Raw genomic sequence first — 25,321 nt, 5'->3', positions numbered from 1 at the left:
ATTTCCTTCTTGAAAATGTAAGTGCTATTTGCCATTCTTATACAGATGAGAACAATGGGGAATCTGAGAGATTAAGAAATTAGCTCAAGGGTACAAAGTTAGTAAATGGTGAAACCAAGATTCAAAATCTAAGTCTGTTTCTGCAAAAACTGTATGTCCTTTCTACAATACACTTTGACTTTAATTTCAGAATTTAGTTGAATACTTTTAACCAAATTTTAATTTTACAAAACAATCTACTTTCAAATAATAAAAGAGAAACATATATCATATGAAAAGGAATCTACTGTGAGGGTGGGGTGACATTTAGATAGCAATATTACTGAAAATATTTAAGCATAATTACAAATTAATTTGAGAAAAATAACAATGTCTAAAATTTCAAAGCATTTCTAGGAACAATCTAAAGAGGGCCTATTTTTCTTATGAAAAAGTTTATTATTTTCCTCTCAAAGTGGATTTGGTATTAATGACTCAGACTAATTCATATGGGCTTTTCTTCTTCTCCATCAATAATAACAAAACAGTTTTTTATTTCAAAGTAATTCTGATATCAAGAAAGAACTATGTGAATTTAAAAGTTTCAGGGATATTTTACTTTTAAGCAGTAAGATGTCTTTAGAAAGTAAGAAATAGAATATTACTTTTAATTGACTCTCCTTAAATATGCTAATAGGAGATAGGTGAAATAAAATGTACTATGTACTATTTTAGTTATTATTTTTGAAAAAGAGGATACTTCACTTTGTTTTTTCAGAGCCTATATGGAATTATTGATTTTATTTTTTAAATGTTTTGCTTAAACAGTGAAAAGATTATCTTAGAGGGAAATACTGCCTAGATAATAAAGTTATACTATTGGTTTTCTTAAAAACAATGTTCTTGGACATTAGTGTAAATTGTGGATACCTATTATGAAATCTTAAGCATTTTGAATTTTATGAAAAACCCACCTTTGACCACTTTTTCAAAGCCTGTTTATGCTTTCTGCTTTAGGGAAGAAAATATTAAATCATAATCGAACGTAAGTCAATAAGGCAAAAGAAAATCTGTATTTAGAAAACAGATCTAATAGGAGCACATTTGCATTACTGAAGGCTAATTCCTAATTGTCTTCACAATAAAAATTTATACATTCAAGTATTTAAACATCCTAGTACATTTAACTTAACACTCTGAGTTAACTTAGACATAATCAAATTAACTCCCTTATGAAAATCCACCTAAACACCAATACTGGTTAGTCAAACTTGCCTAAAATGGGAACATCTTGCACATCAATAGGCACTTCTAGGAAATGAGGCATAAGGTAATAAGACAAACCCAAAAGTTTACAAGGCGCAGAGTCTGTCACACGTACACTGGAAATTCGGTTTAAATGTTCATTCCTAATGCCTCAACGGAAATTTTTTTTTGGTATAGGATATTCATCAGTCAAAAATAGCTCGACGCTTCCAAAATCAAGCTCCGTCCAAGTTCTGGGTCAAATACTGATATGGAGTACTCAAAGCAGATGACATTTTTGTCAATATTTAATCAGAGGTTTGGGGAGTGGAAGAAATCTCAGGATAACCACTTTGTCTTGTTCCCTGCCTTCCAACAGCTGGTATCATAATCCCCAGGAACACAGCACCCCTCCCCACTCCCGCTCCCTTTAGGGAAACGTGTGTGTGTGTGTGTGTGTGTGTGTGTGCGCGTGTTTCAAGGCCTACAGTAGCTGCAGAGATGTTCATTACCATTTGGATATGTTTAGAATTCTACTAGGGAGAAAAGTATGATAGCATTTTCCTCTTCACAGGAAGGTGGGCCTGGGGGATCCCCACCACCTGCACTGACGCTAAATTATGGAAAGCAGCCAAGAATCTGGGACTCAGGGAGAGGCGTCCCAGTCGGTTCTATGGAAACGAGAGACGCGAGTGGCCTAGCGCCTTCCTGGCAGGAGACCGAGCTGCGGAGCTGCGCAAACAGGAGGCGAGGGAAGCGGCTCAGCCCTGCACTGCAGAGGCGCTCGGGGCCGTCCCCGCCGCGGCACGGGCGGAGCGCGGCGGGGTCTGCGGCTGCAGCCATCGACGCGGACGCCGAGCGCGGTGGGTCGGGCGAGTGCGAACCAACTGCGGCTGCGGAAAGCGTCAGAGGTAAGCACCGCCACCGCTCAACCCGGCACCTTCCCAGCCTCATAGCCAGGAGCTGCAGAAACTTCGGGGGCACGGAGGACACAGTCAGGGTACACTGTGTCTTCCTAGCTGAGGCCCTTTACCTTCCTGGTCGGAGTTTCTGGGCTGCTTCCTTCGCGCGGCGCCGGTGACAGGCAGGAAAATTGCTGCAGCACTTGCTGCTTCACTAATCCGGGCTCTGGGAAATAATTTCCCGCCGCGCGCTCCGCGGCCCCGGAAGCTATTGGGCCATTTCCGGGTGGTTGTCAGTGACGCTCTCGAGCCGTCGTCAGGGTCGCCTGAGCGGGTTCAGGGCTTCCTTATGGTTGGCGTGCTAGGCTCCTGCTAGTTCTGCGCCGAAGGTGGGAGACTGGTGAGTGATTTTTCTGGGTTGCCTCCTGGGCCTGGTATTTCCGTCCGTCCGAGTCTCCGTGCAGCATCTTATCCGGACCGAGAAATTAGCGGGAAAGGGTTGAACCAGGAGCCCCATCCAGCCCCGTGGCGCTTGACCCTGTGTGCTGCTGGACAAGGCCTTGAGATTCCGACTTACGGTCTTCTCCACTCGCAGTATCTATCTCCAACTTGGAGTTCTACCTCGGGTCCCCAAGTGCCCCTGCGCGAGGTCGAAGACACCTCTACTGCGACTCGGTTTAGTACAGTCTCTCTATCAATGATCAAGGAGTGTCCACACTCTCCCATTGGCAGGGTTTAGTCACCCTCGATTTTCAAGAGCTGCTTTACCATCCTTTTCCTGAGCACTGTTTCCATTATCCTGGGGTGCAATGCCCGGGAGACAGGCAGTCGGCTGAAGTGCACACCTTTTATATTTTGGAAGTGGGCTGAGGGGGTCGTTCCTGATTTAGAACTCAACGATACCGCCGCCGTTTGAATTGGGTGAGAATGGTCTTTGTTTTCCTGGCTGCTATGAGCTAATGAGATAGGAGAGCAAGCGTAAAATTTCACGCATGGGTTTTTAGATACACATTTTACCTTTTGGAAAGGAGTGGTCAGGAATAGATGTGCTTTCAGAAAGGAGTGCCTCTGCACTGTTCCAGGCTTCCTCGATAGTGAAAGATTCAGGAGAATTTTAGATGGAGGTCTGAGTTAGAAATAGCTTTAAAGAGTAATTGCTTACGATGAAGAGGTAATGTGAGGGAAGGTGCTCATTCCGTTGAAGATTTTAAAAATGTGATGTAGAGAACCTCTTTTTGGTGAATTCTCTTTCTTGAGTAATGCAGTTTTTCAGGTAAGTTTTCACTCACCACCCTATATTTAAATAATCACCTGTTCCATAAGAGGCAGCTGCTTGATTTTTTTTTTTTTTTCCTTCAAAACAGCCAGTTCCACAAAGAGTTCTAGGGATAACTCTACCATCAAGAAAAATGCAGTACTCAATTCAAGGACCTTAATGCATCAAGCAGATGCCTTGTTACCTTTTGAGAGTAACAAACACACTAATCTCCTTGTTGATTAACAATTCAAACTTTTATAATCTCATTTGGTCCCAATTTTGCCATTCTTATTAAATCTTGTAGTTTTTCCTTATTTCCCCAGTTGCAAGGATTATAAATATTGATAATTTAAGGGAGTTTATATGTTTCTATATAGCAACTAATTTTTTAGATAAGCAGTGTTGTTTTGTTTTTAAATCAATGCTCTTGACTTGTGATCTCTTTTTAAATTAATATAGCCAACCACTAATACTAACCACAAATAGCTACTGTCTGCCAGCTATTATCTTATTTAAACTTACTATAGTTCTACAAGAAAAATCATATTATCCCTATTTTGCAAACATTTTATACCGAGACTCAGATGTTCTTACAAATTACACAATTAAATGGTAATTGAGATTTGAACCCAGTCTACCTGACTCCAAACTTGGGCTCTTTTTACTGTGCTCTATAGTTGCTTTCATAAATAACAATCATTCTTTTCACTCTCAGGTAAAATTGGATAGTATATCACATTCCAAAGTCAAATGGATAGCAAAACTTGAGTATAAAGAGATTTAAGGAATTTGTTAAGGAATTAATTCCTTAATGTGTTAAGGATTAAGGAATGTGTTAGGGATTTAAGGAATCACCATAAGGTAATTTTGACATATGAATAATCCAAATTCTTTTCTGTATTGATCCTTAGCCAGTTTTATCATCCTAACTCAAACAAATACAAGCAATCTAGAGACCATCAGTATATTAGTGACTCCAAAACCAGAGTATCAGCTATCTCTTTAGGCAGCTTCTATTTGTGTGTACGTAGAAAGAGAGAAAATGAGTGAATGAGCACAGATTCATAAAATTGAACTTTGTGATGCCCTGTAAGGAATTACTATGTACTGGCTGTTAGCAAAACTGTTCTATTCCACTCTTGTAACCCTCAGACAGATGGTGATTAACATATTTCAGGAGAGTATGCTTAACTAGACCTACCCCTTGCAGTATTCTATTTTATGTAAAGAAATAGAAATAGCTTAATTATCAAGGAATTTACTAAAATCTAGTTGAAATGACCAGTACTAGAAATGACATAGAACTTAATTCTAAAGAATATCTTGTTTTACAAAAAGGCACAAGTATATATGTACAGCTCATTTCAAATACTAATGTCCATTACATTGTATTGACTTCTATGAAAGATACTTGGTTTGCATGTCCCACAGGTAGATCCCAGTGATATTTTTGTTTTCAGTCAAACTTCAGTGCTTATGAAGGTTGAAATTATATCTGTTTTGTTGATCTCATACTCAGCATCTAGCACTGTGCCTGGCATGTGGTAGGGGCTCAATAGATATTTATTGAATGAACAATTCCTTTTGAAAGTGTTATTTATCCACAGAGAAATGTTTGTACATGTGTTTTTTTTAAAAAAGGGACTTACCACATAAATGCACACTTCTTTATCTTTACTCACTTTGACCCTGAAATGTAATTGTCCACTCCACAACTCATCCATAAAAGGCAATGTGGTATCCTGCAAAGAAGAGCAGGCAGTGAGACAGGAGATAAGAGAATACCTAATATTTGTTATTGCTTACTCTCTGCTGTGCAGTGTTACGTTTAATCCTCACAGCACTATGGGGTAAGTATTATCATCCTTCTTTTAGGGATAAGACAAAAGATAAGCTTTGTAAAGTTTCTGAGGCTACACACAGTCACTAAGTACCAGAGCTGTGATTTGAACCAATGCTGACTCCAAAGGCCATAGTGTTAACCACTTTGATATACTGCCTCCAGCTGGATTTTAATCCTGCTCATCTACTGACTGGGTATATACACAGGGAAATTTATTTCTCTGAGGATCATATTTCTTATCTGTAACATAAGGGTTGGATTAAATGATCTATAAAGTCCCTTCTGGCTCAAAAATCCTCTGACTTTAGTTGGGTCCCAAGTATTATCTGAATGAAACAGTTCTAATGTGCTAGAAAAATCTTTATGAGTGGAGCTTTACATGTATTTATTGGTGTCTTCCACATTGGTAGATGTACAATTATGTTTTTTGTAATGCAAAGAATAAGATCAGAGCTAAAAAATCTTAGCCATGTTTTTGCCAGTTTTTGACCCTGATAAGTCTCTGATTCTTTGTGAGCTTATGTTTTCATATGTAAAATGGATACAGAAGAGTGCTGTGAGGGTTAGGTGAGATAGCTTCAAACACCCTGACTGATACATAGTTGGCATTAAATAAATATTGACTCTTCCCCCCATCTCCCATCTTTTGGGGATAAAAGAAGATTGGTGAATGTAAAAATATTTTATAGGTTAGCCAAAGATAAAGAATCTTCACTTATAATCTACTAACAAAGATCAAGTTATATACACAAATAGTTATTGTATAACCGACAATTGACGTAGAATCATTGAACAACAAAACGATGGGAACATAGAAATTTTGCTTCCAGTAGGACAGATGAAGCAAGATTTTATGAAGAAGGTAATACAAAGTTTGGGCCTTAAAGGATGGTGAGGATTTTGGTAGGGGGGGAAGAGGGAAGAATGTTCCACTGGAGGATGCAAAGGTATCGGAAAAGATTAGTGAATACATATTAGATATGTGGGATGGGTGAAGGCTAGTGATAAAAGGTAAAAACCCTGAGTTCAGGGCAAGCTATGGGTAACTGGTCATCTTAAAGATGTTAGGCCTTGGGGCTTCCCTGGTGGCGCAGTGGTTGAGAGTCCGCCTGACGATGCAGGGGACACAGGTTCGTGCCCCACTCTGGGAAGATCCCACATGCCGCAGAGTGGCTGGGCCCGTGAGCCATGGCCGCTGAGCCTGCGTGTCCGGAGCCTGTGCTCTGCAACAGGAGAAGCCACAACAGGGAGAGGCCCGTTTACCGCAAAAAAAAAAAAAAAAAAAAAAAAAAGAAAAGAAAAAGATGTTAGGCCTTCCACAACGAGCCATGATTTTTCTGTATAACCAGGATCCGGTGGAGGATGGGGTAAGCATTTGATTACTTTGTTATGGAAATAACACCCATTTATTACAAAAAGAAGAAAAATGCACCTAATCCCACTCCAGACCCAGCCAAGCACCTACTCACTGAACCCCAACCCCAGGGAAGTCCCCTCCTGGCTTGGGAGTACCCCTCTCCATCCTAGTGAATAGTGAGCTGCGACTCGCCCCTCAGGCTGGCCCAGAGGTAGGAGGGGGCTCTGAGGGGTCACGTGGCCCAGTTTCTGGGCCTCCACCCACCTTAAGGGGACTCAAATGGGGACGGGTCCACAGGCACACGGTCCTGTCTACAAGCACACTGCTGCAACGGGGTGGCTACTGGGCACTGGCACCCTGCAGTGATGGCAGCGGGCTTCTGGGAATAGGGTGCAGGTGCTGTCTAGGGCTATGAGGTCTTCCCACCCCTCCTTCCTGTATCCTACCTGGCTCCTGCCCCTTCCTGATGTCTGTGATGCTGGGCAACCACCTACCCATTTTTGAGCCTCAGTTTCCCTATCTGAAGTCACAGGGTAGACTGGGGGGAGGGGACCCGTGGCTTTCCTCTCCCAGGAGTGGTGCCAGGACCACCCCCTACCCCAGTCCCACCCACGGTGTGGTCATATCTGGATCTGCCTAGATTTCCTGACCTGCCTGTGCCTGGGTCCCTTGAAATCACTCCCTTCTGCTCCATGTCCTCCCACAGTACCTTCTCTACAGAAAAACAAAGCAAACAAGCAAACCAACCATCTTCCTTCCAGGGCTTGAATACTGCTGAGTTGCTGCCCGGCTGCTCAACATCCAGCTCTGCCCACTACTGCTAGGCTGCGTCATTTTAAAGGCTAGTAAAACACCAGGGTTTGGTCATTAGAAGTGATGAGTCTGCAGACTGCTGACTCACCTCATCAGGTGACTCTGGTGAAGGGAAGTTTTTGAAATATGAACTCAAAGGCTGCAGCTGAGTCAGGAAGCAAAAGCAAAAATCAGCATAATTACATTAAATTATATTAAAAAGTCTCAGAAAGTGGGCAGAGGATACTGCCTTCCAGCCTCAACTGCTGATTTGTTATTGGAGACGGGTTTTTGAAACAGTGCTCCAGCTATTTCCCTGTAAATTTTGGTTAAAATACAAATAGGCGGCAGCTCAAGAAATACCCTAAATTGCTAGTATTTTATCTATAACGTATCGTAGACACACACACACACACACACACACACACACACACACCCATAAAGAGAGAGAGAATGAACATATATAGCTGTTTAAATCACTTGGGGGATTCTTTGCTGAATAAAGTTCTCAGGACAAATTATCTAAAACTAAAAAGTAAAAAGGGACACAATTGTCATTTGATTAATTAGGCAAATCAATATAATGTTAAACAGCTGAATTCAGAGACGACCTGAGTGAGCTCAAACTCATGAACTTATATATATGATCTTGAGAAAGTTAAATTATTTGAGCCCCAATTTCATCTGTAAAATGATAATATTAACTTCATGAATTTATTAGGATTAAATGTGATAATGTCTGAAAGCACACAGAGGCATCAGAAAAATTTTATTAGGGATCTATCTAGTTTTTGTTGTTATTTAATAAAATTTAATTGTTTTAAAATAAGGTCTGCAGCTCCAACCATGAAATTAAACAGACTTACTTGAGTTCAAATCCCAGCTCTGTCAGTAGTTGCATTGTGCTGAGAAAATTACTTTTCTACTCTCTTTCCTTATTTGTAAAATGGGAACACTAATAATGTCTTCACAGGGCTTTTGTGAAGACTAAATGAAATAATGATGCCTAGAGTCTAATATGGTGACTAGACATGTACTTTGCTCAAATTCCCAGAGAAGCACATGCAAAGAAGGGAATAGATGTGCAAGAGACTTATTGGTGATACTCCCTGTGAAGGATAAAGGACAGGGAGCTAGAGTAGGAGGGAAGTACCTTCAGGCCTCAGTGGAGGTCTGACAACCTTGCAGGAGAGTGGGAGGGAAGGAAGAAGAGGAGGGTGAAAAGAATCTCAAACCTCTCGAAGAAAGCTTCAGCTGGGTCATGGAGAATCCGAGAGCCAAAGTCATCTGTTAGAGGAATCCCGTATCACCACAGTACCCAGTATATGTTGGTTATTTGCAAAAATAATTAACAGTTGTCACATACTGTAATTTACAAGTGTGTTTAAATTTCAACTCTTGAATTTTACTGCCTATCCCCACCTCCCCTAAGAAAAGTACAGTCCCTGCTACCAAACACTGACATTAACATTTGAGGCACATGTTCTTAGACTAACAACTTCTTATATTTTACAATACAGCTTTATTAGCCAGAGAACAGTTGAGGAATCAAAAGATCTGTTCCAAATTACAGTTGAAAAATGTAAACATTACCTAAGCAGCTGATTTTTTGACATTAGGTGATTAAACACAAACTGTCTAAATTTCTAAATTCAGATAGCCAATAAATGTAACAATCTTAAACAGCTGAGCAATGTTAATACGCATAGTGTGACTATTAACCTAAACTTGAATGTTCGTTTCTTTTCTTACTAAAGGGAAGCAAAATATATGACCCCAAAATATGCCACTTTGTCATGTGGAGTGTTTTGAGCCAAAGGCAATCAAGATCCAGCAGACTCAAGAGAAACTTTTACCTCTCCCTTAACTACCTAATAATTTAAATAGCGAGCCTGTACCAGGAAGGGAGCTATTACCAGAGAGAACTTTTACCTGAATGACTTATATGTATGGCAGGGCAAATGACTAAGTACCAAACTTCTGCTCTTCTTAGTGTCCTATGAATTACCCTCCTCCCCTTTGAAACTCCAGGCCCTTATCCCATTCCTTGGCTCAGGATGGCATATAAACCTCAACTGCCCACCTTGCCCTTGGGTCTCAGTCTTATGGAGCTCCCATATGTATGTAGTTAAATTTGTTTCTTCTGCTAATCTGCGTCATGTTAATTTAATTAATAGATCTGCCAAAAGAACCTAGAAAGGTAAAGGAAAATTTTTACTCCCCTATATTACCAAAGATATCTCTATGGTCAAACAGATCAAGGTATTATATTTTTGTCTGTCTCTACCCATCAACCCCCTCCCTCTTTTGTTGTTTTTAATGAGGAATTGTAGCCATCAATCAGTTCAGTAATCTGCAAATGGCAGGTCATGACCCGTCAATTGGTGAATACTAGTCCGCACTTTTGTTTCAGTTATGTATGGCTTTAGGATTTGGGTATTAAATGTGTTTGTTACTGTGAATCAAAGGATTTAAATTTTAAAGCAAGGGATTTAGACTAACTTCCTTATCTTACAGGAGGAAATGAGGACTAAAGAGGTGATTTAATTTGCCCAGATAACTCAGGAAACATGTGACTTGAACCAGAAGCTAGGTCTTAAGAATCGAAATTTAGGGTTCTTTGTATCATGCTTCCAGGAAAAGGCTTCTTGTTTACAGTACTTAGGGCACATAATTACTCTGTTTTCCAGTGAGTTAATATGATAGTCCTTTTCTGTCACTTTCATTATTTCTTTGCTAAGATTTATTGAGAAGAGCTTTTCCCTGACTGTGGCCATTGAGTGTCAGGAAGGATGTATAGCTGCAGTTATTTTTTAGCCGTCAGCAGCCGTACCACATCACCGGAATTTACTGTTTATTTTCCCTATGCGAAGCAGCTAATTTAACAGTTTAAATCTGGAGTTTACCTAATTTAAACTGAGGAGTGATGGGAGTTCTTTCTGAGGGGCATTGTACTGGTAAAATCTTAATTTTTACTAATACCAGTGAATGTTTTTCTGTACTTCATTGTCATGACATTGTTTATCCATTTTCCTTGCTTTCTAGAGTTTAGCTCACCAAATATTTTCATTTTCAAAATGTAAGTTTTGTGTATAATCATGTGATAATTTATTCCTTTATGATTTAAAAAAATATATCATTCTTTACTTTTCTAGCAAATATTCATACTGAAGGGGAGCAGAATAGGCTGACCCAAAATCTGCCATTGTGGCATGTGGATTGTTTTGAGCTGAAGGTAATCAAGATTGAACAGACTCAAGAAAAACGTTTACCTCTCCCTTAACTACCTACAATTATTTAGATAGGGGGCCTATTCCAGGAAGGTAGCTACTACCAGAGATCACTTTTATCTAAATGATTTATCTGTATGGCAAGGCAAATGCTCTCCTTATCATCCTATGAATTACCCTCCTCCCCTTTGAAGCTCCAGGCCACATCCCATTCCTTAACTCAGGATGGCATATAAACTTCAACTGCCCAACTTGCCCTTGGGTCTCATTTTTATAGAGTTCTTGTACAATGTACAAAATTAAATTTGTTTTTCTGTTGTTACTCTGTCTTCAATTTAATTATTAGACAGACCAGCCAAAGAATCTAAAGGGAAGAAGGGAAAATTTTTCCACCTCTATAATATCTGCCCTCAAAAGTGCCCTATGAGCAATTTAGCTTCTCTGTGGTGAGTTCAGTCCTCTGCTATTTAGAGATTTGACTGGGAAAGAGTTCGGGAGTGGGGCTGTTCGTAAATAGAGTACTCCTTTTAGGCTCTGTTTCTCTGTTGCCTTATGTACCCTTTTATCATTGAGGCTCTCTGCATTCATTCTTTAGATTAACTTTACCTGGTCATGATCTTTCTGTGGCTTTCTCATTTATCTGACTCAGCAGTTCTGAAACGCTTGGTTTCAGTAGTCCTTTACATTCTTAAAAATCACTGATGACCTGGGTGGGACTTCCCTGGTAGTACAGTGGTTAGGACTCTGCACTCCCAATGCAGGGGGACCAGGTTTGATCCCTGGTCAGGGAACTACACCCCGCATGCCGCAACTAAAGAGCCCACATGCCGCAACGAAAATCCCGAGTGCCACAGGTAAGACTTGGTGCAGCCAAATAAATAAATAAATAAATAAATAATAAAAAGAAAAATTACTGATGACCTCGAAGAGTTTCTATGTATGTAATTATATCTATTAATATTTATTATATTATAAACTAATATTGAGTATTTTAAGAAATAATTAATTCAATAATAAAACCATTACATGTTAACATAAATAGGATTAAAAATAACTATTTTTCAAAACAAAAATTATAGTGGAAATATGGCAGTCTGTTCAATATCTGGCTTAATAGAATAGTACTGAATTCTCAGATCTGTTTCTGCATTCATTTCTTGTGATTTGTTGTTTTGGCTGAAGTAAGTAAACAAAATCTAACCTAATGCAGACATATAGTTGGAAAAGAAAGGAGTATTTAGGGGTTCCCTGGTGGCGCAGTGGTTAAGAATCTGCCTGCCAACGCAGGGGACACAGGTTCGAGCCCTGGTCTGGGAAGATCCCACATGCTGCAGAGCAACTAAGCCCGTGTGCCACAACTACTGAGCCTGCGCTCTAGAGCCCACAAGCCTCCCCTACTGAGCCTGCGTGCCACAACTACTGAAGCCCGCACGCATAGAGCCCATGCTCTGCAACAAGAGAAGCCACCGCAATGAAATGCCCGCGGACCTCAACGAAGAGTAGCCCCCACTCACCGCAACTAGAGAAAGTCCACGCACAGCAATGAAGACCCAACACAGCCAAAAATAAATAAATAAAAAATAAACTAAAAAAAAAAAAGAAAGGAGTATTTAATGGCCTTCTGAGATAATTGTGAATATTTTTCTTTGATCTTATACCAAAACTTAACAAGTGGTAGTTTCTTAAGTTTAACTGCAATGTGGAATCCGAAATCATATCAATGAACTTTTGTATTTTTCCTTTAAAGTCCCTTGGTCTATCTTTCACTTTTTTTTTTAACATCTTTATTGGAGTATAATTGCTTTACAATGGTGTGTTAGTTTTTGCTTTATAATAAAGTGAATCAGTTATACATATACATATATCTCCACATCTCTTCCCTCTTGCATCTCCCTCCCTCCCACCTCCCTATCCCACCCCTCTAGGTAGTCACAAAGCACCGAGCTGATTGATCTCCCCGTGCTATGAGGCTGCTTCCCACTACCTATCTATTTTACATTTTGTAGTGTCCATGCCACTATATATGTCCATGCCACTCTCTCACTTTGTCCCAGCTTATCCTTCCACCTCCCCGTGTCCTCAATTCCATTCTCTAGTAGGTCTGAGTCTTTCATCCCATCTTGCCCCTAGGTTCTTCATGACAAGTTTTTTCTTTTTTTTTTTTTAGATTCCATATATATGTGTTAGCATATGGTATTTGTTTTTATCTTGCTGACTTACTTCACTCTGTATGACAGACTCTATGTCCATCCACCTCACTACAAATAACTCAATTTCATTTCTTTTCATGGCTGAGTAATATTCCATGTATATATGTGCCACATCTTCTTTATCCATTCATCTGTCGATGGACACTTAGGTTGCTTCCATGTCCTGCCTATTGTAAATAGAGCTGCAATGAACATTGTGGTACGTGACTCTTTTTGAATTATGGTTTTCTCAGGATATATGCCCAGTAGTGAGATGGCTCGGTCGTATGGTAGTTCTATTTTTATTTCTTTAAGGATCCTCCGTACTGTTCTCCATAGTGGCTGTATCAATTTACATTCCCACCAACAGGGCAAGAGGGTTCCCTTTTCTCCACAACCTCTGCAGCATTTATTATTTGTAGATTTTTTTTTTTTTTTTTGTGGTACGCGGGCCTCTCACTGTTGTGGCCTCTCCTGTTGCGGAGCACAGGCTCCGGACGTGCAGGCTCAGCGGCCGTGGCTCACGGGCCTAGCCGCTCCGTGGCATGTGGGATCTTCCCGGACCGGGGCACGAACCTGTGTCCCCTGCATTGGCAGGCGGACTCTCAACCACTGCGCCACCAGGGAAGCCCTATTTGTAGATTTTTTGATGATGGCCATTCTGACCGCTGTGAGATGATATCTTATTGTAGTTTTGATTTGCATTTCTCTAATGATTAATGATGTTGAGCATTCTTTCATGTGTTTCTTGGCAATCTGCATATCTTCTTTGGAGAAATGCCTATTTAGACCTTCTGCCCATTTTCGGATTGAGTTGTTTGTTTTTTTGATATTGAGCTGCATGAGCTGCTTGTAAATTTTGGAGATTAATCCTCTGTCAGTTGCTTCATTTGAAAATATTTTCTCCCATTCTGAGGGTTGTCTTTTGGTCTTGTTTATGGTTTCCTTTGCTGTGCAAAAGCTTTGAAGTTTCATTAGGTCCCATTTGTTTATTTTTGTTTTTATTTCCATTTCTCTAGGAGGTGGGTCAAAAAGGATCTTGCTGGGCCTCCCTGGTGGCGCAGTGGTTGAGAGTCTGCCTGCCAATGCAGGGGACACGGGTTCGTGCCCCAGTCCGGGAGGATCCCATATGCCGCGGAGCGGCTGGGCCCGTGAGCCATGGCCGCTGAGCCTGCGCATCCGGAGCCTGTGCTCCACAATGGGAGAGGCCACAACAGTGAGAGGCCCGTGTACTGCAAAAAAAAAAAAAAAAAAAAAAGGATCTTGCTGTGATTTATGTCATAGAGTGTTCTGCCTATGTTTCCCTCTAAGAGTTTGATAGTGTCTGGCCTTACATTTAGGTCTTGAATCCATTTTGAGTTTATGTCTGTGTATGGTGTTAGGGGGTGTCCTAATTTCATTATTTTACATGTAGCTGTCCGGTTTTCCCAGCACCACTTATTGAAGAGGCTGTCTTTTCTCCATTGTATATTCTTGCCTGCTTTATCAATGATAAGGTGACCATATGTGTGTGGCTTTACTTCTGGGATTTCTATCCTGTTCCATTGATGTATATTTCTCTTTTTGTGCCAGTACCTTAGCATCTTGATTACTGTAGCTTTGTAGTATGGTCTGGAGTCAGGGAGTCTGATTCCTCCAGCTCCTTTTTTTCCCCTCAAGACTGCTTTGGCTATTTAGGGTCTTGTTTTTCCATACAAATTGTGAAATTTTTTGTTCTAGTTCTGTGAAAAATGCCAGTGGTAGTTTGATAGGGATTGCATTGAATCTGTAGATTGCTTTGAGTAGTATAGTGATCTTCACAATGTTGATTCTTCCAATCCAAAAGCATGGTATAGCTCTCCATCCATTTGTATCATCTTGAATTTCTTTTATCAGTGTCTTATAATTTTCTGCGTACAGGTCTTTTGTCTCCTTAGGTAGGTTTGTTCCTAGGTATTTTATTCTTTTTGTTGCAGTGGTAAATGGGAGACTTTTCTTAATTTCACTTTCAGATTTTTCATCATTAGTGTATAGGAATGCAAGAGATTTCTGTGCATTAATTTTGTATCCTGCTACTTTACCAAATTCATTGATTAGCTCTAGTAGTTTTCTGGTAGCTTCTTTAGGATTCTCTATGTATAGTATCATGTCATCTACAAACAGTGACAGCTTTACTTCTTTTCTGATTTGGATTCCTTTTATTTCTTTTTCTTCTCTAATTGCTGTGAGTAAAACTTCCAAAACTATGTTGAATAGTGGTGAGAGTGGACAACCTTATCTTGTTCCTGATCTTAGAGGAAATGGTTTCAGTTTTTTACCATTGAGAACAATGTTGGCTGTGGGTTTGTCATATATGGCCTTTATTATGTTGAGGTAAGATCCCTCTATGCCTACTTTCTGTAGAGTTTTTATCATAAATAGGTGTTGAATTTTGTCAGAAGCTTTCTCTGCATCTATTGAGATGATCATATGGTTTTTCTCCTTCAATTTGTTAATATGGTGTATCACGTTGACTGATTGTGTATATTGAAGAAGCCTTGCATTCCTGGAATAAACCCCACTTGATCATGGTGTATGATCCTTTTAATGTGCTCTTGGATTCTGTTTGCTAGTATTTTGTTGAGGATTTTTGCATCTATGTTCATCAGTGATATTGGCCTGTAGTTTTCTTTCTTTGACATCCTTGTCTGGTTTTGGTATCAGGGTGATGGTGGCCTCGTAGAATGAGTTTGGGAGTGTTCCTCCCTCTGCTATATTTTGGAAGAGTTTGAGAAGGATAGGTGTTAGCTCTTCTCTAAATGTTTGATAGAATTCGCCTGTGAAGCCATCTGGTCCTGGGCTTTCGTTTGTTGGGAGATTTTTAATCACAGTCTCAATTTCAGTGCTTGTGATTGGTCTGTTCATATTTTCTATTTCTTCCTGGTTCAGTCTTGGGAGGTTGTGCGTTTCTAAACATTTGTCCATTACTTCCAGATTGTCCATTTTATTGGCATAGAGTTGCTTGTAGTAATCTCTCTTGACCCTTTGTATTTCTGCAGTGTCCATTGTTACTTCTTTTTCATTTCTAATTCTACTGATTTGATTCTTCTCCCTTTTTTTCTTTATGAGTCTGGCTAATGGTTTATCAATTTTGTTTTTCTTCTCAAAGAACCAGCTTCTAGTTTTATTGATCTTTGCTATTGTTTCCTTCCTTTCTTTTTCATTTATTTCTGATCTGATCTTTATGATTTCTTTCCTTCTGCTAACTTTGGGGTTTTTTTGGTTCTTCTTTCTCTAATTGGTTTAGGTGTAAGGTTAGGTTGTTTATTTGAGATGTTTCCTGTTTCTTAAGGTAGGATTGTATTGCTATAAACTTCCCTCTTAGAACTGCTTTTGCTACATCCCATAGATTTTGGGACATCGTGTTTTCATTGTCATTTGTTTCTAGGTATTTCTTGATTTTCTCTTTGATTTCTTTAATAATCTCTTGGTTACTAAGTAGTGTATTGTTTAGCCTCCATGTGTTTGTATTTTTTACAGATTTTTTCCTGTAATTGATATGTAGTCTCATAGCATTGTGGTCAGAAAAGACATTTGATATGGTTTCGATTTTCTTAAATTTACCAAGGCTTGATTTGTGACAGAAGATATGATCCATACTGGAGAATGTTCCATGAGCACTTGAGAAGAAAGTGTATTCTCTTGTTTTTGGATGGAATGTCCTATAAATATCAATTAAGTCCATCTTGTTTAATGTATCATTTAAAGCTTGTGTTTCCTAATTTATTTTCATTTTGGATGATCTGTCCATTGGTGAAAGTGGGGTGTTAAAGTCCCCTACTAAGATTGTGTTACTGTCATTTCCCCCTTTTATGGCTGTCAGTATTTGCCTTATGTATTGAGGTGCTCCTATGTTGGGTTCATAAATATTTACAATTGTTACATCTTCTGGGATTGATCCCTTGATCATTATGTACTGTCCTTCTTTGTCTCTTGTAATAGTCTTTGTTTTAAAGTCTGTTTTGTCTGATATGAGAATTGCTACTCCAGCTTTCTTTTGATTTCCCTTTGCATGGAATATCTTTTTCCATCCCTTCACTTTCAGTTTGTATGTGTCCCTAGGTCTGAAGTGGGTCTCTTGTAGACAGCACATATACGGATCTTGTTTTTGTATCCGTTCAGCCAGTCTATGTCTTTTGGTTGGAGCATTTAATCCATTTACATTTAAGGTAATTATTGATATGTATGTCTCTGTTACCGTTTTCTTAATTGTTTGGGGTTTGTTATTGTAGGTCTTTTCCTTCTCTTGTGTTTCCTGCCTAGAGAAATTCCTTTAACATTTGTTGTAAAGATGGTTTGGTGGTGCTGAATTCTCTTAGCTTTTGCTTGTTTGTGAAGCTTTTAATTTCTCCATCAAGTCTGAATGTGATCCTTGCTGGGTAGAGTAATCTTGGTTGTAGGTTTTTCTCCTTCATCACTTTAAATATGTCCTGCCACTCCCTTCTGGCTTGCAGAATTTCTGCTGAAAGATCAGCTGTTAACCTCTTGGGGATTCCCTTATGTGTTATTTTTCCCTTGCTGCTGTTAATATTTTTTCTTTGTATTTAATTTTTGATAGTTTGATTAATATGTGTCTTGGTGTGTTTCTCCTTGGATTTATCCTGTATGGCACTCTCTGTGCTTCCTGGACTTGATTTACTATTTCCCTTCCCATATTAAGGATGTTTTCAACTATAATCTCTTCAAATATTTTCTCAGTCCCTTTCTTTCTCTCTTCTTCTCTGGTACCCCTATAATTCGAATGTTGGTGCATTTAATGTTGTCCCAGAGGTCTCTGAGACTGTCCTCAATTCTTTTCATTCCTTTTTCTTTATTCTGCTCTGTGGCAGTTATTTCCATTATTTTATCTTCCAGGTCACTTATCTGTTCTTCTTCGTTAGTTATTCTGCTACTGATTCATTCTAGAGAATTTTTAATTTCATTTATTGTGTTGTTCATCATTGTGTGTTTGCTCTTTAGTTCTTCTAGGTCCTTGTTAAACGTTTCTTGTATTTTCTCTATTCTCTTTCCAAGATTTTGGATCATCTTTACTATCATTATTCTGAGTTGTTTTTCAGGTAGACTGCCTGTTTCCTCTTCATTTGTTAGGTCTGGTAGGTTTTTACCTTGCTCCTTCATCAGCTCTGTGTTCCTCTGTCTTCTTATTTTTCTCAGCTTACCGTGTTTGGGGTCTCCTTTTCTCAGCCTGCAGGTTCGTAGTTCCCGTTGTTTTTGGTGTTTGCTCCCAGTGGCTAAGGTTGGTTCCGTGGGTTGTGTACACTTCCTGGTGGACCGGACTAGTGCCTGTGTTCTGGTGGATGAGGCTGCATCTTGTCTTTCTGGTGGGCAGGTCCACGTCTGTTGGTGTGTTTTGGGGTGTCTGTGACTTTATTATGATTTTAGGCAGCCTCTCTGCTAATGGGTGGGGTTTTGTTCCTGTGTTCCTAGTTGTTTGGCATTGGGTATCCAACACTGTAGCTTGCTGGTCATTCAGTGGAGTTGGATCTTGGCATTGAGGTTTAGATCTCTGGGAGATTTTTGCCATTTGGTATTATGTGGAGCTGGCAGGTCTCTGGTGGAGCAATGTCCTGAACTTGGCTCTCCCACCTCAGAGGCACAGCTCTGACGCCTGGCTGGAGCACCAAGAGCTTGTCATCCACACGGCTTAGAGTAAAGGGGAGAAAAAAGAAGGAAAGAAAGAAAAAGATAAAATAAAATAAAATAAAATAATTAAAATAAAAAATAAATATTAAAAAAATTTTTAAGTAATAAAAAAAGAAAGAGAAGAGAGCAATCATACCTAAAAACAAATCCACCAATGATAAGAAGCGCTAAAAACTATACTAAAAAAAAAACAACGGACAGACAGAATCTTAGGACAAATGGTAAAAGCAAAGTTATATAGACAAAATCACACACAGAAGCATACACATACACACTCAGAAAAAGAGAGAAAGGGAAAAATATATGTATATCGTTGCTCCCAAAGTCCATCTCCTCAGTTAGGGATGATTTGTTGTTTATTCAGGTATTTCAGAGGTGCAGGGTACATCACGTTGATTGTGGAGATTTAATCCGCTGCTCCTGAGGCTGCTGGGAGAAATTTCCCTTTCTCTTCCTTATTCGCACAGCTCCTGGGGTTCAGCTTTGGATTTGGCCCTGCCTCTGTGTGTAGGTCGTCTGAGGGCGTCTGTTCTTTGCCCAGACAGGACGGGCTTAAAGGAGCAGGTGATTAGGGGGCTCTGGCTCACTCAGGCCGGGGAGAGGGAGGGGTACGGAATGCGGGGTGAGCCTGCGGTGGCAGAGGTCGGCGTGACGTTGCAAAAGCTTGAGGCATGCCGTGTTTTCTGGGGAATTTGTCCCTGGATCACGGGAGCCTGGCAGTGGCGGGCTGCACAGGCTCCCCGGAGGAGAGGTATGGATAGTGACCTGTGCTCACACACAGGCTTGGTGGCTGCAGCAGCAGCCTTAGCATCTCATGCCCGTCTCTGGTGTCCACGCTGATAGCTGCGGCTCGCGCCTGTCTCTGGAGCTTCTCTGGAGCTCCTTTAAGCGGCGCTCTTAATCCTCTCTCCTCACGCACCAGAAAACAAAGAGGGAAGAAAGAGTCTCTTGCCCCTTCGCAGCTCCTGACTTTTTCCCGGACTCCCTCCGGGCTAGCTGTGGCGCACTAGCCCCCTTCAGGCTGTGTTCACGCAGCCAATCCCAGTCCTCTCCCTGGGGTCTGACCTCCGAAGCCCGAGCCTCAGCTCCCAATCCCCGCCCGCCCCAGAGGGTAAGCAGACAAGCCTCTCAGGCTGGTGAGTGTTGGTCGGCACCGATCCTCTGTGTGGGACTCTCTGCTTTGCCCTCCGCACCCCTGTTGCTGTGCTCTCCTCCGTGGCTCCGAAGCTTCCCCCCTCCACCACCCGCAGTCTCTGACCGTGAAGGGGCTTCCTAGTGTGTGGAAACCTTTCCTCCTTCACTGCTCCCTCCCACTGGTGCAGGTCCCGTCCCTATCCTTTTGTCTCTGTTTATTCTTTTTTTTTTTGCCCTACCCAGTTATGTGGGGAGTTTCTTGCCTTTTCGGACGTCTGAGGTCTTTTGCCAGCCTTCAGTAGGTGTTCTGTAGGAGCTGTTCCACATGTAGATGTATTCCTGATGTATTTGTGGGGAGGAAGGTCATCTCCACGTCTTACTTTCCCGCCATCTTGAAGCCTGCCTCGTATCTTGCACTTTGAATGAATCTTTTACAAGCACATACTTTCGTTACGTAATGCATTGGCCATGTGAAAATATTGATTCACTGAGGTATGCTTGACTTCCAAATCTTAATATACTTCATTATACAATATCAAAAAATCCCATTTGTTAATATCACCAGTAATTTCCTCAGGAAAACCTTAAAATATTGCAAAACTGTCCATCTGCAAGTACATGAATTTTCCAAGATCTTTGTTTTTGCTTTAAAAGCTCTAATTTTATCATTGGCAACAAATACTGTCTAATATTTTCCTTGAAATGACAACTCAATTTGATTAATTTTGAGCAAATGTGTGGTGTATTCAAAGGTTGAGTTAATAAAATTACTAATTTTTAGTGCCTCATCGAGGACATTTTTAAGTGAACCTGCCATTATTTTTTATTTTAACTGTGTGATGGTGAAAAATGTGACTACAGGGGTAGGCAGGAGAATGGCCCCCAGAAACGCATACATCATAATCCCTAGAACCTGTGACTATGTTATGTTATATAGCAAAGGGGACTTAAATTTGATAGTCAGTTTGCTTTAAAATATTCAGATCGGGCCTCCCTGGTGGCGCAGTGGTTAAGAGTCCGCCTGCCGATGCAGGGGATACGGGTTCGTGCCCTGGTCTGGGAGGATCCCATATGCCGCGGAGCGGCTGGGCCCGTGAGCCATGGCCGCTGGGCCTGCGCATCCGGAGCCTGTGCTCCGCAACGGGAGAGGCCACAACAGTGAGAGGCCCGCATACCGCAAAAAGAAAAAAATAAATAAATAAATAAATAAAATAAAATATTCAGATTATCCTAGATTATCTGAATGGGTGCAGTGTAATTACAGTGGTTCTCAAAAGTGGAAGAAGGAGGCAGAAGAGCAATTCAGAGTGATGAAATATGAAAAGGACTCACATAGCTAGCTAGAAAATGGGGGAAGTGGGCCACCAGCCAAGGAATGAGAGAGCAGCCTCTAGAAGCTAAAAAATGCAAGGAAACAAGGGATTCTCTTCATAGCCTCCAGAAAGGAATGCAACTGCTGAGCATTTGGTTTTAGCCTAATGAGACCCTGAAATGGTCTTTAACCAGGAGAACTGTAAGATAATAAATTTTTGTGGCTTTATGACAATAAATTTGTGGCAACTTATTACAGTAGCAATAGAAAACTAGTAAAACTAACACAGTTTGGGGATTATAATTTGTGCTAGGGCCTTGTTGCTTTTGCATTTAGTACAAATGTCAATGTATTGAAATGGCTTGTAATGTCTTATTACTATGAAAATAGTTTTTACCTTGTGAACCTTCTGTAAGAATATTGGGTCTCCACCAGGGATCTGTGTACCATACTTTGGAATCTCTTGTTTAATTTTTTCTTTTGTACTTCCTGTGTGTTAACTACTAGGCTAGGTACTAAGATGCAAAAATAAAGAAAGCACAGTGTCTCTCTTAAGAAGATTATAGTCTAGTGGTTGAGAGAGGTAAGCAAATCAGTGATTGCAGATAGCACAGAAAGACAGTTGCTCTAACTGATATACTCGAGTGAGGGAAAGAGACCTACTCCTAGTCTCAAATGCTTCAGTGTAGTGGGAGAGATCACAAAAATAATCACAAAATGCAAAATGCAAATGAAATACCCCACTGAGAGGGGTGGGGGAGGGAGACCTTTACAATCCCACTAGCAGTGTGTGATGGTTTCAGTTTTTCCACATCCTCCCCAAAACATGTTAGTGTCTGTCTTTTGATTATAGCCATTCTAGTGAGTTGTGAAGTGGTATCTTACGTGGTCTCAATTTGTATTTATCTGAAAGTTAATGATGCTCAGCATCCTTTCGTGTACTTATTGGCCATTTGTCTGTCTCCTTTGGACATATGTCTATTCAAATCTTTTGTTATTTTTTAAAACAATGTTTATTTATTTATTATTTATTTATTTGGCTGCATGGGGTCTTTGTTGAAGCATGTGGGATGTTTTATTATGGCGCTTGTTGCGGCAGGCAGGCTCCTCCTTGCGGTGCGCGGGCTTCTCTCTAGTTGTGGAGTGAGGGTTTTCTCTTGCCTAGTTTTGACGTGGGCTCCAGAGAGCGTGGGCTCTGTAGTTTGCGGCCTATGGACTCTCTAGTTGAGGCACATGAGCTCAGTAGTTGTGGTGCATGGGCTTTGTTGCCCCGTGGCATATGGGATCTTAGTTCCCCGACCAGGGATTGCACTCACGTCCCCTGCATTGGAAGGCGGATTCTTTACCACTGGACCATCAGGGAAGTCCCCCTTTGTCATTTTTAAATGGAATTACTTGTCATTTTGTTGTTGAGCTGTAATAGTTCTGTATAGATTTGGGGATACTATCTCCTTATCAGATATTTGATTTGCAAATATTTTCTCCCACTCAGTAGGTTGTTTTTTCACGTAGGTTTTTTCACTTTATTGATGTCATCCTTTGAAGAACAAATGTTTTTGATTTTACACCTGTGATTTCTTCTAAAAATTGTATGTATTTTATCACTTGTGTTTAGGTCATTGATCGATTTTGAGTAAACTTTTGTATGTCTTTAGATGAAGGAGTTCGACTTCATTCTTTTGCATGTTGGTATTCAGTTGTCTCAGCAGCTTTGCTTGAAGAGACAATCTTTCCCTATTGAATTTTCTTGAATCCCTTATCAAAAATCAATTGAACTTTGTATGGGTTTATTTTTGGACTCTCTATTTGATTCCATTGATTACATGTCTATCTTTATGCCTGTCCTGTCACACAGTCTTGATTACTGCAGCTCTGTAGTAAGTTTTGAAAAGTAGGAAATGTGAGTTCTCTAACTCCATTCTTCTGTTTCAAGATTTTTTTGACTGTCCCTTGCATTTCCATATGAATTTTAAGATCAGTTTGTTAATAAGCAGCTGGGATTTTGATAGAGATTGCATTGAATCTGCAGATTAATTTGAGAAGTATTGCCAGTTTAACAATATTAAATCTTTCAGTCCATAAGCAATGGACTTTTCATGTATTTAGATCTTTCAGTGGATAGGTCTTGCACTTCTTTTGTTAAATGTTTTCCTGAATATTTTATTCTATTTGATGCTATTGTAAATGGAATTTCTTTCCTAATTTCATTTTAAAATTGTTAATTGCTAGCATATTAAATATAATTTGTTTCTGTTTATTAATCTTATTTTCTGCAAACTTTGTTGAATGTATTTATTAGCTCCACTAGTTTGAGTTTTTGGTTTGTTTTAGAATTCCTTAGGACTTTCTACATATAAGATCATGTCATCTATAAGAAGAGATAGTTTTACTTCTTCCTTTCCAGTCTAGATGCCTTGTATTTACTTTTCTTGCCTAATTGTCCTGGCTAGAACTTCCAGTACAATATTGAACAGAAGGGTTAAAAACGGACACACTTGTCTTGTTCCTGATCTTAAGGGCAAAGCTTTCAGTCTTTCACCATTAAGTATGAAGTTAGTTGTGGGTTTTATGTAAATGTCTTTTATCAAGTTGATGAAATTCCCTTCTACTCCTGGTTTGTTGAGGTTTTTTTAATCATGAAAGGGTGTTGGATTTTCACACATTCTTCTCTGCATCTATTTAGATCATCATGTAGTTTTTGTCCTATATTCTATTAATGAGGTATATTACATTGGTTCATTTTCCTGTGTTGATTCAACCTTACACTCCTGGGATAAATGCCACTTAGTCATGGTGTAAAATGCTTTTTATATGTTGCTGGATTCAATTTGTTAATAGTTTGTTGAGTATTTTAGCCTATATATTCATAAGGAATATTGGTCTATAGTTTTCTTTTCTTGTAATGTTTTTGTCTGGTTTTAGTATCAAGGTAATACTGGCCTTAGAGAATGAGGTTCTGTTTTTGGGAGAGTTTGTGAAGGATTGGTGTTGATTTCTGGTAGAATTCACCAATGAAACCATCTGATCTGGGTTTGTCTTTGTGAAAAAATTTTTTGATCATTAATTCAATCTGCTTTTTTGTTATAGGTCTTTTCATATTTTTTAGTCTCCAGTTATTTCAGTACTTTGTGTCTTTTTGGGAATTTGTCTGTTTCATCTAGGTTATAAAATTTAATGATGTACAACTGTATATTGTATCCCCTTCTAATCTCTTTATTTCTGTAAGGTCAGTAATAGTGTTCCTCCTTTCATTCCTAATTTTTGCAATTTCAATCTTGCCTCTCTTTTGTGTGTGTGTGTGCATGCGTGCAATGTTTTCTTCCTTCTGCTTGCTTTAGGTTTAGCTTGCTCTTCTTTTTCTAGTTTCTTAAGGTTGATGGTTATGGTAGTGATTTTAGATCTTTCTTTTTCAATATAGGCATTTCATCTACAGTTTTATTTTCTTCTGATATGTTTGTTTGGCTTTGTTTTCAGGGTAATACTGTCGTCATAGAATGAGTTAGCAAGGTTTCTTTCCTCTGTTTTCTAAAAGAGTTTGTGAAATGTTGGTTTTTTTTTTTTTTTTTTTTTGTATAGAATTCACCAGTGAAGACCTTGGGTCTTTGCTTTTCCTTGTGGGAAGATTTTGAATTACTAATTCAATTTCTTCACTTGTTTTAGATCTGTTCAGTTTTTACAGTTTTTCTTGATTTGGTTTTGGTCATTTATGTCTTTCTAAAAATGTGTCCATTTCATCTGTGTGTCTACTTTTTTTTTTTAATTAGTTTCTGCTTTATAACAAAGTGAATCAGTCATACATATACATCTGTTCCCACATCCCTTCCCTCATGCATCTCCCTCCCTCCCACCCTCCCCATCCCACCCCTCCAGGCGGTCACAAAGCACCGTGTGTGTCTACTTTTTGGCATCAAGTTGTTCATTGTGTTGTCTTATAATCTTTTCGATTTCTGTATGACCAGTAGTGATATATTTTTCATTCATTATTTTGGTAATTTCTGCCCTTTTTCTTTTTCTCTTGATCAGTCTAGCTAAGCATTTGCAATTTTGTTAATATTTTCAAAAACCAACTTTTGTTTTTATTGTCTATTGCTTTTCTCTTTTCTGTATCATTTATTTCTGCTGTAATCCTTCATGTTGCCTTTCTTCTCCTTGCTTTGCATGTGGTTTGCTCTTCTTTTTCTAGTGTCCTAAGATTGAATCTTGAGGTACTTCTTCTACACTTTTCTTCTTTTTTGATATGTGTTTAAAGCTATAGATTTCCTTCTATAGCTTTTTATGTATCCCATAAAATGTGACATATTGTGTTTCCACTATCGTTCAGTAAAAAATATTTTCTAATATCCCCTGTGATTCTTTTTATGACTTGTTGTTATTTAAAAATATGTTCTTTAACTTCCAAATATTGGGAATTTTCCAAAA

General features: G+C 39.6%; 2 protein-coding genes across 4 annotated transcripts in view; one reads left to right on the top strand and one right to left on the bottom strand.

Moving 5' to 3' along the window:
* The window catches only part of SLF1 (SMC5-SMC6 complex localization factor 1), a 66,144-nt gene extending 63,773 nt beyond the window's left edge, over positions 1 to 2,371 (bottom strand). The window contains exon 1 of the mRNA XM_060091813.1: positions 2,258 to 2,371. The gene's annotated coding sequence lies outside the window, so the exon portion shown is untranslated. The remainder of the gene's footprint in view (positions 1 to 2,257) is intronic.
* Positions 2,372 to 2,444: 73 nt separating this feature from the next.
* Positions 2,445 to 25,321, top strand: part of KIAA0825 (KIAA0825 ortholog) — a 408,362-nt gene continuing 385,485 nt past the window's right edge. For all 3 annotated transcript variants that reach the window (XM_060093150.1, XM_060093152.1, XM_060093151.1), the window contains exon 1: positions 2,445 to 2,526. The gene's annotated coding sequence lies outside the window, so the exon portion shown is untranslated. The remainder of the gene's footprint in view (positions 2,527 to 25,321) is intronic.

The sequence above is a fragment of the Mesoplodon densirostris genome, chromosome 3 (genome assembly GCF_025265405.1).
Source record: "Mesoplodon densirostris isolate mMesDen1 chromosome 3, mMesDen1 primary haplotype, whole genome shotgun sequence".
NCBI lineage: Eukaryota > Metazoa > Chordata > Mammalia > Artiodactyla > Ziphiidae > Mesoplodon > Mesoplodon densirostris.
This window is presented reverse-complemented; position numbering and strand designations above follow the sequence as displayed.